The sequence below is a fragment of the Anabrus simplex genome, chromosome 14 (assembly GCF_040414725.1).
Source record: "Anabrus simplex isolate iqAnaSimp1 chromosome 14, ASM4041472v1, whole genome shotgun sequence".
Lineage (NCBI taxonomy): Eukaryota > Metazoa > Arthropoda > Insecta > Orthoptera > Tettigoniidae > Anabrus > Anabrus simplex.
Window position 1 is genome coordinate 89,322,384 of NC_090278.1, and position 14,618 is coordinate 89,337,001.

The 14,618-nt window shown below is 40.9% G+C and overlaps 1 long non-coding RNA gene across 1 annotated transcript in view; it reads left to right on the top strand.

The window, feature by feature from the left end:
• The window catches only part of LOC137503016 (uncharacterized), a 129,636-nt gene extending 117,431 nt beyond the window's left edge, over positions 1-12,205 (top strand). Inside the window, exon 3 of the long non-coding RNA XR_011018989.1 lies at positions 11,736-12,205. This is a non-coding gene — a long non-coding RNA (uncharacterized lncRNA). The remainder of the gene's footprint in view (positions 1-11,735) is intronic.
• The last annotated feature ends 2,413 nt before the right edge of the window (positions 12,206-14,618 follow it).

Genomic DNA, 14,618 nt, shown 5'->3' on the forward strand with positions numbered 1-14,618 from the left:
CCACACTCACACACGCAGTCTTCTGGACCATAAAATGTGTAACATCCGTGCCTTAAAACAATGCTTATCGTTCATCCTTCAGCACAACATGGCCGCCTGGACGACAGCGCCATTTCAGATCAGTTCTGTGAGAGGTCGAGGAAATCGGCTCTAGAAATTTGCAATTAGGGTTGCCAGTCCAATCTCCATAGAGCAGGGGATGGAATTAATTTATTCACAAAAATTCTTTATTTACAATAACCTGCACAGGTCAAATGCCCTCTAACATTTCTTTTCTCTGTTGCTGTTTATTGTCTTCTTGAATATCTGTACAGATTTTGGAAAAGGATCAAACAGTACCCCTGGTAAAATGTTCCACTCCTTCACACCCTTCCCAATGAATGAAAATTTACCCCAATCGCTTCTGCTAAAATCCCTTATTTTATACTTGTGGTCAGTCCTGCCGATGTAATTATTTTCCAACTGAAGCCTCTCATGAATTTCCCCCCATGCTTACTCTCCTGTATAGGCTCTATATAATCCTATAAGTCTAGTTTTCTCCCTTCTCGTACTTAAAGTTTCCCACCCAAGTTTCTCTAACATTTCTGATACACTACTTTTTCTCCTGAAATCTCCTGTTACAAATCTTGCTGCTTTCCTCTGCACACCATCTCTTTCTTTTATTAGATATTCCTGGTGAGGATCCCAAACACTCTTTGCATATTTCAATAATGGACGAACCATACTTAAGTAACATTTCTCTTTTATTTCTTTGTTGCATCCTTTAAATAGCCTCATTATGACATGTAATGATCTATATGCTTTCCCAACAATGTCATCAACATGACCCTTCCAGTAAAAATTACTTTCAAATCTCACACCTAAATATTTGCACTTGTCATATTTTGGGACAATTACTCCATCCAACAAATTGGGGCAAATATTCGTTTATAGGAAGGGGAGTCAGGGATTGGAATAACTTACCAAGGGATATGTGCATTAAATTTCCAATTTCTTTGAAATCATTTAAGAAAAGGCGGCCTGGGCACAACCCTAAATGCAGATCAGCATGATTGATTGATTGATTGATTGATTGATTGATTGATCGAGGGAAAACAAATGACTTCGCGCTGCCGCCCTGGTAGATAAAAAACAAGTTTTTAATTAGGTTCGGTGTTTGCAGGTAATTTATGATAAATTATGTCCACTATTGACCAGAAACGAAGGAAGAAGCCTGATACGACGTTTCAAGAGAAGCAATTGTTATTAAATTTTGTGGCAGAAAGCATTAACATCAGAAAACGAATTATAGCCACACATTTCACTACAAAAAAAAAATCCGTAGTTATTCATTAAAAAGTTATCCAGTCGTGAACCATACAAGATATAAGCTTAGGCCTACCTATGTGTTGGGAATTCCAAGTTATATTCGATCATGTATAACACTGACAGTGTCCAAACTTTAGGTAACCTAAAAATGTGTTTCAAAATAAGTGCCATTGTAGTCTCCAAGAATGTAGCGCGTTCTTTTTATCCACCTAGGACGTTTTATTGCATGATGTTGGTTATATTCCTCGTCGCTGTGATTTTCTCCTTCAGCCGTCTACAAGCTGCCTTCTTCTTGAGAGGCTATTATTTTAGATTTCTTATTTTCCAGCCAACGTTTCTCCCGTAAAGTTTTAAACGTTTTTGCTTCTAGTATCTTGTACTTACAGCTGTTTCATTTCGCGCTATTACTTACGATACACCGTGCATTTTTATGTAAGTATAGTCTGCGAAACTTTTAGTGATACTTGGTTTTACGGGGTTGAGGAGTAAGAAGGGAGCTACCCCGGTTCCGGTAATACCGCCAGCTGAATGGAAATGAAATCTGAGTTGAATCGATAGTATGATCGATCGATATTAATTTTCTAAGCCTTTATTATCTTAAGCCAATAACTATGTCACACACATTATAGAACATTATACAGTATAACATTTCTCGATGCGAATCTTCTTCCTAGCATGAATTCTATAGTTTGGCTTTGCTGTGTAAACAATAAGAGTACTAGTACGTAAAGTGTACGCCAGATGTCTCACGGCGATTCATAGTTTGTGTGTCAAAGGTTGCCAATACGAATCTACCGATTCAGCACTAGGGAGCCGAAGTACCACTAAACGTTTCGCGTACTCTGTGTCATGCCTCGTTGTGACTTTTCCTTTGTTATGGTATAATAATATCAGTCATTTAGACTGCCCTATCTATTTTTGCCAGGGGTGCCCGGAGTTTCGCCAGTCAGATGCAAGAAAATGCTTTAATCCTCTTAATCGCGGAAACAGATTTTCTCGTATATGCGGCATCTCGTTCAATCGACTCACCCAATTGCTTATTTTCTTTTTCTTAATCACAACAATCTGCTACTTGTGCTACTATTTTTCTGTCCTGACTCTGTATAGTCTGTGATATTTGTTTCCGAGTTGGAGTTCCAAGGTGTTCCTGCCATGTACTTGGATTTTCCTCAACCCTTGAAAGTTCACTTTTCACTTATATTTCTTTTTCTTTCTGTATAAATAACATTAGTATTAGTATTATATTTTTTTACTATTACACCGGCAGATGTCTAACAGCGATACATGAAGACACCACTTCCAAAACTGCTTCCTTCCACTTTAAAACAAGAAGTAATGGCGGTTTGATTCCCTCAACAAACGCTTCTAACAAATCTGTTACGGTAGGTATTTCATAGCTAAACTTGGTCTTTCTCTGCGTAATTTTTCAAAACTCTCTCCTTCCACGATGTGTACTGCTCGAAAACTCTCTCTTTCCCTACATACTGAGGCGATAGCTGGAATACTATGATGTTACCTTTGGGAAGGGCATCCTGCCGTAAAACATACCATATAATTTCATCTCATCTGTCCTCATCCCCGACTACGTATCAAGAAACGACACTTAAAATGTGAAAGACATGATGACCTGAAGTGTGACAGATGGAGTAAATTTGAAGCTCTGGTAAGTCATCTTATGAAGAGAGTAATATTGACCAGAGTGACAGAGTCTTTACTTTGGGGAACTTCTTGGAAATAATCTTTTGCTTAAGCCTTTGAAAGTAACGTTAATATTTAAAGTGATGTGTGTAAGTGTGGTGTTTGTTCATTTGAAAGTTCTTTTAACAAGAGAGAGGCGGGAATGCGGAGTATCAAGGGGTGGATGAATCTATCCTGGTTTTGCGAGTTGGGACATGTAGGGAAAAGAAGGATGCAGGTTCAGGAGAAAGAAATAAACCGTTAACAGCTTTATATAGGACTCTCTTTTCTGCGAGTAGATATGGGCAAAAGTTTAACTTATCCAGTATCTGATTGCTGTTCAGATTCTCTGGCTCTAACAATGACACAGATGAATTACTGCACGCGGTCAGTGTGATTGAGGTTAGTGGGCGAAGAGTTAGACGAAATGGGAGACGTGAATTCAATAATCGGTAGAGTGCGAGGTACGTAAGGGTGATGTCAGATAATCTATACAGCAAACCGAGAAGTGGAATTGCTCGTGAGGTTATCTTTTGTATCAACATCACCATCATCATCTACTAAAGGCACTGCCTTGTCTCTGTAGCCCTATCTGACGATCTTCTTCTAGTCTCTTCATGTTGCTCTATGAACCACACGTCAGTTCACCGACAAATTAATTATTTTGTTTCACTAACTAACTTTTATTTTCTGGAGACAACGCTTCCTTTAAAGTTGTTTGTTGAGTGTGTGCAGAGCTAGTTTTGGTCAACTTCAATATTTTGGTGAAGGATACATGATGGGTTGGGCATGCTGTCACAGTGTTAACTGACTTTGTTTGTTTGTTTGTTTGTTTGTTTGTTTGTTTGTTTGTTTGTTTGTTTTTGTGTCTGTTTTTGCTCTTTAGTCTGTTTTCATGATCTAAATAAAGTGAAGTTTGTTGGAGGTTGGTAACTTGATGTTTAAGGTAATGTTTTTAAAATCCGCTCTATGCATCTTAGTCTTCTAGATAAAGAGCATGTAAAATTACCATTGCTCCTTTAGGTATCAAATATTAAGATTTCGAAAACATTTTCGTACTAAAGGATCACGACCGTTATTAGATTACTCCTTGGTACCGAATCTATGTTTTGTCACTACTGTGCTCTGAGTATTGTGGTTGGTGTTGGTCCAACACATGCTTTAGAGCGGCTATTTTGATTTTAGCCTTATTTGACTCCTTGGCTAAATGGTCAGCGTTGAGGCCTTCGGTTCAGAGGGTCCCCTGTTCGATTCCCAGCCGGGTCGGAGATTATTTCTTCTGGCTCGGGGACTAAGTATCTGTGTTTGTCCCACCACTTAACTCTTCATATTCAGACAACTTACCACACAACTAGCCACGACAGAAACACGTAATAACATCCCTCCACATAGGGTTGGCGTCAAGAAGGGCATCGGGCCGTAAAACAGGGTCAAATATACGTACACGTGTGTGTGTGTGTGTGTGTGTGCGTGTGCGTGTGTGTGTGGGGGGGGACAGTTCGCACCCGCGACACCACAGGTGTGAGGAAAGTGGCGGAAGAAGAAGAAGCCTCGAGTTAATAGATGAACCCAGGTGAAAGGAGGGGTTAACTTAATAATAATAATAATAATAATAATAATAATAATAATAATAATAATAATAATCATCATGTTATTGACTTTACGTCCCACTAACTTCTTTTTCAGTCTTCGGAGATGCCGAGGTGCTGTAATTTAGTCTCTCAGGAGTTCTGTTACGTGACAGTAAATCTACCGAGTGACGTATTTGAGCACCTTCAAGTACCACCGGACCGAGCCAGGGTCAAACCTGCCAAGTTGGGGTCAGAAGGCCAGCGCTTCAACCGTCTGAGCCACTCAGCCCGACGAGGGGTTAACTTAATCCCGACTTTAAACCTAGAGTAAAAACTAACCCTCCTTAATGAAACAGAATAAACAGTCAAACTCAATGTTGAAACTGTGAAGCACAGGATTGAGGTTTAGCTCACGTTGAAGAAACGGGGCCTCAGAAGTGAGCAATCGTAGAAAATAATTTTGAGGACTTGTGTTTACGTAATGACTGTGTGAATATTATATAAAACTCAATAATAACCTGGTTTGCATTGACTTAAATCTGGAGCGGATGGGAACAGGTTTCGTTAGTAAAATGAACGAGAAGTTAATTGAAAGTAATTATGCAGGTTGAGACAGATACATTATTCACCTCAAACAGCTCCCAGTTCGCAAAACACCGACAGTCTGTTTACCGAGGAGCTGATAATTGAACCGCGCAGCACATGTTGGTAGTACAGTAACTTCCTTCTTTTTTAAAATGGAATGCTTTCTACACCTACTAGCATTAGTCATTCGCACTTCTCGAGAAAATGGTATGTCGTCGATCGTGTTATCTCGCCAAATGTTTAACAAATTCCAGCCTGAAAGTTGAAATATGTACCATCTAGTTGTAGTACGCATGATTGACTACTTTCCGCCAATATTCAGGCAGGCTGTTTTACTCGGGACGCAGTGGCAATCCCATCTATGGGAGATGACTGGCAGCAGAAGAGACATATCTCATCACAACAGTGGACAACGTAATGCTATTGTTGTCCGGCTCTATGGCTAAATGGTTAGCGTACTGGCCTTTGGCCCATAGGGTCGGGAATTTTAACCATAATAAATTGGTTAAATCCCCTGGCATGGGGACTGGGTGTATGTGCCGTCTTCATCATCATCATTTCATCCTCAGCACGACGCGCAGGTTGCCTACGGTCGTCAGATCAAGAGGCCTCTACCAGGCCTGTTCGGAGGCCACCGCCATTATTGTTATCATCGGAAATTTAATTCTATATAACTTTAGTTGTGTGGTATTTATCGATAGGTCCACTAACATTGAAAATTTAATTTCATTTGAGAATGAAATTTTAGACCTTCCCCTAAACTACCATTTCGTTCAGCGTGAATAGAATTATTTATACCCTAGATTGCAGTGCTCCTTCACCGACTTTACATTACCGATTTTCATCAAATTCTCTTCAGCCATTTTCTTGTGATGCGCGTACATACATACATACATACAGCGATGACGGAAAATTAAAAAATTGTATTTCACTGGACACGAACGATACACAAATACCATTATTTTTTTAATTCTGAGCATTGTACAGACAAAACTCTTGTGTTATATATAATACAGTGAAAGTTGTAGACAACGGAATCTCATGGTACTATATATATTTTTTCCGTTGTGCACAGGTTTCCGTTCAGAACATACAAACGTGATATCATTGTCCCCACGTATTGTCTCCTAGGGTTCTGCACGGTAGTCTGAGGTGTTTTCTAGTCATTTTACTGCATCGTGCACCTCTTACGATAAAGAAAAGGCTACTGAATGCTGTAACATCGTCTATTTTATTAATCGTTACACAAGAGAGACACTACGATACATTTTCTTTTAACTCCTTTTCATATTCTCAAGGAAGTTACATTTCTCGCAACAATTACAGTTTTTTTAATATACACTGTGACTTTCCTGTTAATATTAATAAATGATCATAAATAAAATTACTCAGAAATTTAATAAAAGACTTGAAATAAATTAAATTCGAAATGTCCGTAGTATGGGCGCCAGAATACACCAGAATGGATCCCTCGAATTTAGGTAGAGCATGATCATTCTTTATCTCCCCGGGCGTGTACATAATGCTGCGTACTGGTACATCTGCTTCAGGCCTTACATAACCATCTGAAAACGACTAAATAGGTAGGAACTGCACCCAGCTTCATCAATAACCCCACTGATTCTAAAATATCTAACTATATTCTCAATAACATCCGTGCATGAACACCTCATCAACACACCAAAATATACATATAATACACACACAACATATTACTGGAAGACTCCGTATTTACAACGACAATGAAAACAGCAGTAAAACGAAAGCGAGAACTAATTCACCATTTGCAGTTAGTCCGTTGAAAAATGTACATATATATAGATAGGCACCCTTCACTGTCTCTGTATCAACACGACTTGCCGATTCTCATAATCGGCACTTATTATGTCACACAGATACTGTACATCGTAATACTGTGTTTACTGACGCTAACACTTCTTTTAAAGATATATACATTTGAGCAACACACACTTGTCGTTCCTGAACATAAATTATGGAAAGTCTGAGATAGCTTTCACCAACATATAATACCAGGCCGCCACAAAGTGATACTCTACCCAGTGCCTAAGCAATCCACGGTTTGTAGGTCAGCCATGTTCCATGATTGTTTGAAGTCCAGTCCAGTATATTGCAGCAGTGTCACTCCAGTACCGTATATCCAGTTTCACTCCCGCATCGTGTGTGTCAGCACTACTTCCTTCCCGTACAGTGTGTGTCCTTCCCGCCGTTTGATCACGTGCGTATATAGAGCTCCACTTCCCCCTTCCTCTCAAAAAGATACGTCGAGATTGATCCTGACCAACCAATCATGAATACATCCTCATGTCAAAACCACGCCCTGAATCTCTTCCAGAGTCACAAAGCAATCACAAGATCAACAAACTCTGGGGGGTTTCCGACTACATCAACAAGTCCATCTCATCAGACTGGGATGCCCACATGAGTCATACGAATTTCCTGAGTTATGATAGCAATGATTTTCCCAACCGTCGTACAAAACAAATTACTCATACCACATATGGAGACCTCCCAGCTTATAATATTAAAAGTAAGTATACAAATGGAATAATAATAAATCGAATACTGACAATAATATCTCTCACTTGTACGTACAGTGCGAAGGTGTGATATATGTACTATCACAACAGTATTGAGTTTTGGTCATAACTTGTAAAATTGTCAACATTGTTTATTTCCATAGAGATCCAAAGAATTTTTTAAAAAATAATGTGGTTGAGTGTCTCAGACGGTAAAGCACTGCCCTTCTGTCTTCAAATTTGCAGGTTCGATCCTGGCTCATTCCGGTGGTATTTGAAGGCGCTCAAGTACGTCAGCCTCGTGTCGGTAGATTTACTGGCACGTAAAAAAACAAAACTCTTACGGGAGAAGATTGCGGCGTCTCCGAAAACTCCAAAAGTACTCAGTTAGTGTGAGGTATAACCAATAACATTAACTTATTATAAATTCAAAACTTGTAAACAATTCAGCTCTGTTCATGAATGAAAAATTATACAAAGGCCTATAAAGTTGTGTATTTTTTCGCCGTGTACTGAGAAACTGTTTTCGTTTCCGTGTTGCGCAAGTTCCGCTAAATAGAGGTTCTTTTGTCTATATTTCAGTGTTTATCTCATGGGGTCATGAAATACACTGACTGACAGAGCAAATGCAACACCAAGAAGGAGTGGTCAGAACTTTATGCCAATTGCAGGGTAGACTGACGTCACTGAGGTATGCTCATGATGTGAAATGCGCCGCTGTGCTGCGCACGTAGCGAACGATAAATGGGACACGGCGTTGGCGAATGGCCCACTTCGTACCGTGATTTCTCAGCCGACAGTCATTGTAGAACGTGTTGTCGTGTGCCACTGGACACGTGTATAGCTAAGAATACCAGGCCGCCGTCAACGGAGGCTTTTCCAGCAGACAGACGACTTTACGAGGGGTATGGTGATCGGGCTGAGAAGGGCAGGTTGGTCGCTTCCTCAAATCGCAGCCGATACCCATAGGGATGTGTCCACGGTGCAGTGCCTGTGGCGAAGATGGTTGGCGCAGGGACATGTGGCACGTGCGAAGGGTCCAGGCGCAGCCCGAGTGACGTCAGCACGCGAGGATCGGCGCATCCGCCGCCAAGCGGTGGCAGCCCCGCACGCCACGTCAACCGCCATTCTTCAGCATGTGCAAGACACCCTGGCTGTTCCAATATCGACCAGAACAATTTCCCGTCGATTGGTTGAAGGAGGCCTGCACTCCCGGCGTCCGCTTAGAAGACTACCATTGACTCCACAGCATAGACGTGCACGCCTGGCATGGTGCCGGGCTAGAGCGACTTGGCTGAGGGAATGGCGGAACGTCGTGTTCTCCGATGAGTCACGCTTCTGTTCTGTCAGTGATAGTCACCGTAGACGAGTGTGGCGTCGGCGTGGAGAAAGGTCAAGTCCGGCAGTAACTGTGGAGCGCCCTACCGCTAGACAACGCGGCATCATGGTTTGGGGCGCTATTGCGTATGATTCCACGTCATCTCTAGTGCGTATTCAAGGCACGTTAAATGCCCACCGCTACGTGCAGCATGTGCTGCGGCCCGTGGCACTCCCGTACCTTCAGGGGCTGCCCAATGCTCTGTTTCAGCAGGATAATGCCCGCCCACACACTGCTCGCATCTCCTAACAGGCTCTACGAGGTGTACAGATGCTTCCGTGGCCAGCGTACTCTCCGGATCTCTCACCAATCGAACACGTGTGGGATCTCATTGGACGCCGTTTGCAAACTCTGCCCCAGCCTCGTACGGACGACCAACTGTGGCAAATGGTTGACAGAGAATGGAGAACCATCCCTCAGGACACCATCCGCACTCTTATTGACTCTGTACCTCGATGTGTTTCTGCGTGCATCGCCGCTCGCGGTGGTCCTACATCCTACTGAGTCGATGCCGTGCGCATTGTGTAACCTGCATATCGGTTTGAAATAAACATCAATTATTCTTCCGTGCCGCCTCTGTTTTTTCCCCAACTTTCATCCCTTTCGAACCACTCCTCCTTGGTGTTGCATTTGCTCTGTCGGTCAGTGTATTTCCGTTAACACCAGGTTTCCGCTATGTATAGGTTCCGTTGTAAATAGGTTTCACTGTACCCTCGTCTGAGGTTTATGGGGTTCTTCAAACATTCATTTCCTTCTTCTTTTCTCTGGAAACGTTTACGGTTATTTGTGAGTGCTTTTATAATTTTGAAATTATTGAGGGAAGTCTGGTGTAGACCCTTTTTGAGATACGCGGATTTTTACCGAAGGATCCACTAAGGCGGACCGGACACCACAGCGATATGTTTCTTATGGTGGTAACATAGATACAACATGTGATACATCTATAGTATTTGAACAGGGGGTACGCCTTCTCCGACCCGTTGAACTACGCGCCTTCTAGAAGGCCATCTGTGTTGCGAATCCTAAACTATGTATCACCAGATACTTAGACCTTTAACCTTTAGATGTCTCTACTATCGGCCTGGCGCCCCCTTTGGCGGGATTACGGACAATTAATTTTTAAGGGAATTTTCAGTTTTCATTGCTTGTAAACCTGAAATATTTGTAGATTGTTTTTAAGTGCTAAGGTTATCAGCACTTGTACGGCTTCCTTATTAACGAATCAGGAATTTTGTGTATTTTTCACTAGCCAATTAAAACTGGGGTTCTGTACAGGCATTCTGCCTAGCTCAAGAGAGTTCTGGAACTTTCCCCTCTAAGATACTATAAAAGCTGGGCTATTTAGGGCCGTATTGTCATATACATCGCTACGGTCTAATGTGTGTGCGTACGGCGTATTTAGGAGGCAGGGGAAGCCTTGTCGTCGTCGGAAGGCCCAACAACTCAAGGTAATGGCAGACATCTCTTAATACGTGTTAACTCCAGGCAGATAACTTGAGGGGAAGGTTTCAAATTTCTTTTATTAATGTAAAATTGTAACGTCTCTGTTTTAATGTAAATTTTCGGCAAGTCTGAGGACTTTGATCAAATCCGTGCTGGGAAGTATGTAATTTAAGGAATAAAGATTGTTCACCCACTGTTAATTCCCATTCAACTTGGTATGGGGATGACTAAGATCTTCTAAACCTCTAAATTCTTCACACTAGTCACCCCTCTGTAGTATAGGCTTAGCGTCTGCAACTTCGTGTCATAATCCCAATTAGGATTTTAAGTGTTTTTCAAAATGAGTCCTAGATTTTCACCTCCTAGCTTTTTCTTCATGGCCGTCGGCTTAAACTTTTTTTTGTACATTTAGGCCATTTAGAATGAGCACTCATCGCCTCGGTTTAAATATTCGTTATTTATAGACGAATGGGTAAGAGACTCTCGAGCGGAAATGTTTTTGAAAATTATCTAGTGTAAATTTGGCAAGTAGTGTGTGCCTCTGAGAGGCCGGACTTTCGTAAAATGTTGGAGCTCAGTCTCCTAGGATGTCAGTGAGTGGAACAAATACGCTCTTTAGAGCTACAATGCTCATTTCTTGTAAACTATTGTATCGATAATCTTCTCTATTGTACCTGATTTTTCGACTTTAAGTCATTGGTATTGTGGGAGCTGACGAAGTCATCTTAATATTATTGTTATGCATATTCAGATGATCTATAAAATTTTAAACTCAGAAAAAAAGGAAAGAAATAAGATTTCAAAATTTAGTGCTTTAATGTTTGCTTTGATCTTTTCTCTGTCCATCCATTCACAGCAGCACCATCTTACGCCTCTCTGGTCCAATAAAACGCGGTAACAAGTGGTAGCAGAGCGTGGTTGAATGGGTCCCGACAAAGGTCCTTTTGAAGGCTTTTATTAAAATTTGTAATTGAACACTAGAAATGTTTTGTGATTTTCCTAATTTTGTCAACATTTTATGTCATTCTGTCTGGTGCTGGAAAAGTCCTTGCTTCTTGGTATTTGCGCAAGGAAAACAAATTTATGAACTATCTATTAGAAAGGTCCAGTATGGTGCTTTAATATATGCTTTGTTTTCTCTGTCCATCCATTCACACCCGCACGTCTCTGGTCCACTAAAACACGGTAACACTATTAATACAAAGGAAATGATGTCTGTTTGTTTGTTTGTTTCAGGTAGGCTCGAAAACTCCTGGACTGATTCAGTTGAAATTGGGTAAGAACACAGCTTTAAATCCCGAGTCACACAAGGGATACTCTTCATTTTGATATATTTCACCGTTTCATCGTTTCGAATTAGTGGGGGAATTACAGGGTATGTCACAAATTTGGCCATGTTTTCCTACATTAACTAAAACAACGGGTAAATGGTTGGCTCTATCTGAAAATGAAGTACAGATGGCCTTGAAACTAAATTATATGCATTTTTTCGTAACTCTAAGGGTTTTCAAGAAAATTGAGTGTTTCTGACTGTGCTCGCCTTCTCTAATGAACAAGGACCAAGTAGAGCTATGTTCGGCAACATTCGTCATAATTCGTGTGAAGTTGTTCGTTTATTTAAGTGGGGAGGGGGCGAGTGGGCCCTCGCCTCTTTCCCCAACTTTCTGGAGAATATATTCAATGTTTATTCCATTTTAGCATGCTGAAACCAGAAATTAAAGGAATCGTTGAAAAAAAGCAATTTGTACAAGCCCTGTTGTCTTATGAGCTAAGTCTTTTCTTTAAATTCCTTAATTATTAATGGAAATACGCAGAAAATACCGGTCGTCCCGGCTAACCGATATTATTAGCGCCACAGCAAGTAGTGGAGACTTTGCGTTTGCTGTCAAGAAGGGTAACAGGGGTATATTTTATTTTTGGCCAAGGACATGGACACTGAGGTATGATTCACCCGCTTGCCGCGTAAATTCGTCAGTCTGGCAGTCTCTTTAGTGTCTGTTAGTTTCTTAGTGTGTAGTCAAATACTAAATTATTTTAATTGTTTAATCACTCCGTACTTCCTTTTAATTGTAATACATGTGTAATATTGTTCCTTTGGTGAAAGTTTTATTGTATATCGATGAGTCATAATCTCAAAAGACTATTATTACTGCACTTAAATTGGTAAACCGTCGACCTTCACCTCTCCGTCGAAATTCGCTCAGAGAGCACCAAACAACTGAACATTCTTAGCTTTTCTTTTTCAGTTTTGATTTATGTACCCCCCCCCCCCGGTCCCTCCGCTATATCCGACAAACCCGGGTACTGTTTGTTGACTGTGTATTTTTCCCCCGTACTTTTAATTCCCAATCGCCGCTACTTGATTCATATTTAGTTAATGTACAATTCACATTTCATTTTGTGTCGTTAACGTTCTTCTTCTGCTCCTTCGTCTTCTTCTATGGCTCTACAATGCATCGTAAACCTTGGCCCCTTCAACAATCTTCCGCCATGTGTATCAAACCAACGCTAAAGGCCACAACACACAGAAAGCTAAGCCAAACCACGCTATGCTACGTAATAAAAAAATCGCTCCAGTGAAGTTACATGGAATGACACACACAGACTGCTACGCTAAGCTAAGCCATGCAATTTTCATAACTGTAGCTGGTTCGAGCATGCGCACGTTCACTTTTATGCCCGGCGTCTAACAAACAGTCGTTTTATGTGCTTGGCCTTCGTGGAGAAAGGAAATTTAAAAAATCAAAACAACTACAAATTAGAATAATGAAGGATAAGATGGATAAGAGGTCTGCATGTCCTAGAATAATGAATATAATTGTTAGTAGTTTAAATATGAAATGTAGTGATATATAAAGTGCTGTATTGTGATGTCATTATATTCTATTCAAAATTCAGCCGTAAAGTAAGGCATCCTTACATACTTTCCCAGCAGCTATATATTTAGTTTTCTGCTGGTTAATGTTCAGCATTAACCACTATAATCCTTGCTCATAAATTCTTACGAAGAACGAGTACTTCGCTAGAATCTTATAACATAAAAATCTCATGGAGTGCATGTAAAGCATTGTTTGTCTGCAGTAGCTGCACATTCAAGTGACTGCGACATTTGTTATGAGATATGGGTATTATTAGATTCATGCGATTATTCTGGTTCGGTGTCCTACGATAAAAACTTGAAAGAAGATACAGAAATGTGAGTGATTTCATTAAATGTGTAGATAAAACATCCTTTTTGTGGAAATGCCGTATTAAAAGTTACAGCAAGATTGTTGTTAGATACAGATTTGTGATTTATTTTAACTGGCAAAGTTAGGAACACGTGAAGACTGCCTTACACTTAATCAATGAATACATTAGTAACATAAAACATCTAATAGCTATACTATATATGACGGAGCAAGTTGGTCTTGCAGCTGTGACCTTGCATTTGGGAGATAGTGGGTTCGAACCCCACTGTCGGCAGTCCTGAAGATGGTTTTTCCTCGTCATAAGACCTATCTGTGTCGGTGCAACGTAAAGCAAGTTGTAAAGAAATGTATTTAAATAATATGTGTGGCCAACCCTTGTATCGTTGCTCTACGGGATCGGGCATTAAGTGAGATGGATCTTCGTAACGAGCTTCTACGATCGGCTGCCCTTCGTGACGGCAAGGGAGAGAGGGTGAAACCCGGAGCCTTACTCATGTCGAACAGCATCAAGGGGTCTGCTCAAAGCTTATTGTCCCCAATAGAAAGACGAATCACCATAAACAGCGCCATGTGAGCACTGCGGATAGGTTTGGAAGTGAATCCTGGCGTTTGAAACGCAATCTAGTGATTAGGAATTGTATACCACCTCCTCCCCTACTCTGCCGGCCATCATTCTGGTGGTGACAGTATTTTTCGATGGAAGGGACTCGAACCGGCTAAGTACGGTGTCAGACCATAGAGCAATAAAACAAATGGAGAGTTTGCTTTCTAAATACAATAATAATAACTGGAGGAGCCGTGCTACTCCGCAGTATTCATTATAAATATGTCAGATACCTCGTCTTGATCTGCCTGTCATAGTCATATTGTTTTGTCTGTCCCTTTCAATGGTTTTATGAACATTTAATTAGAAGCGTGTTATCGTATG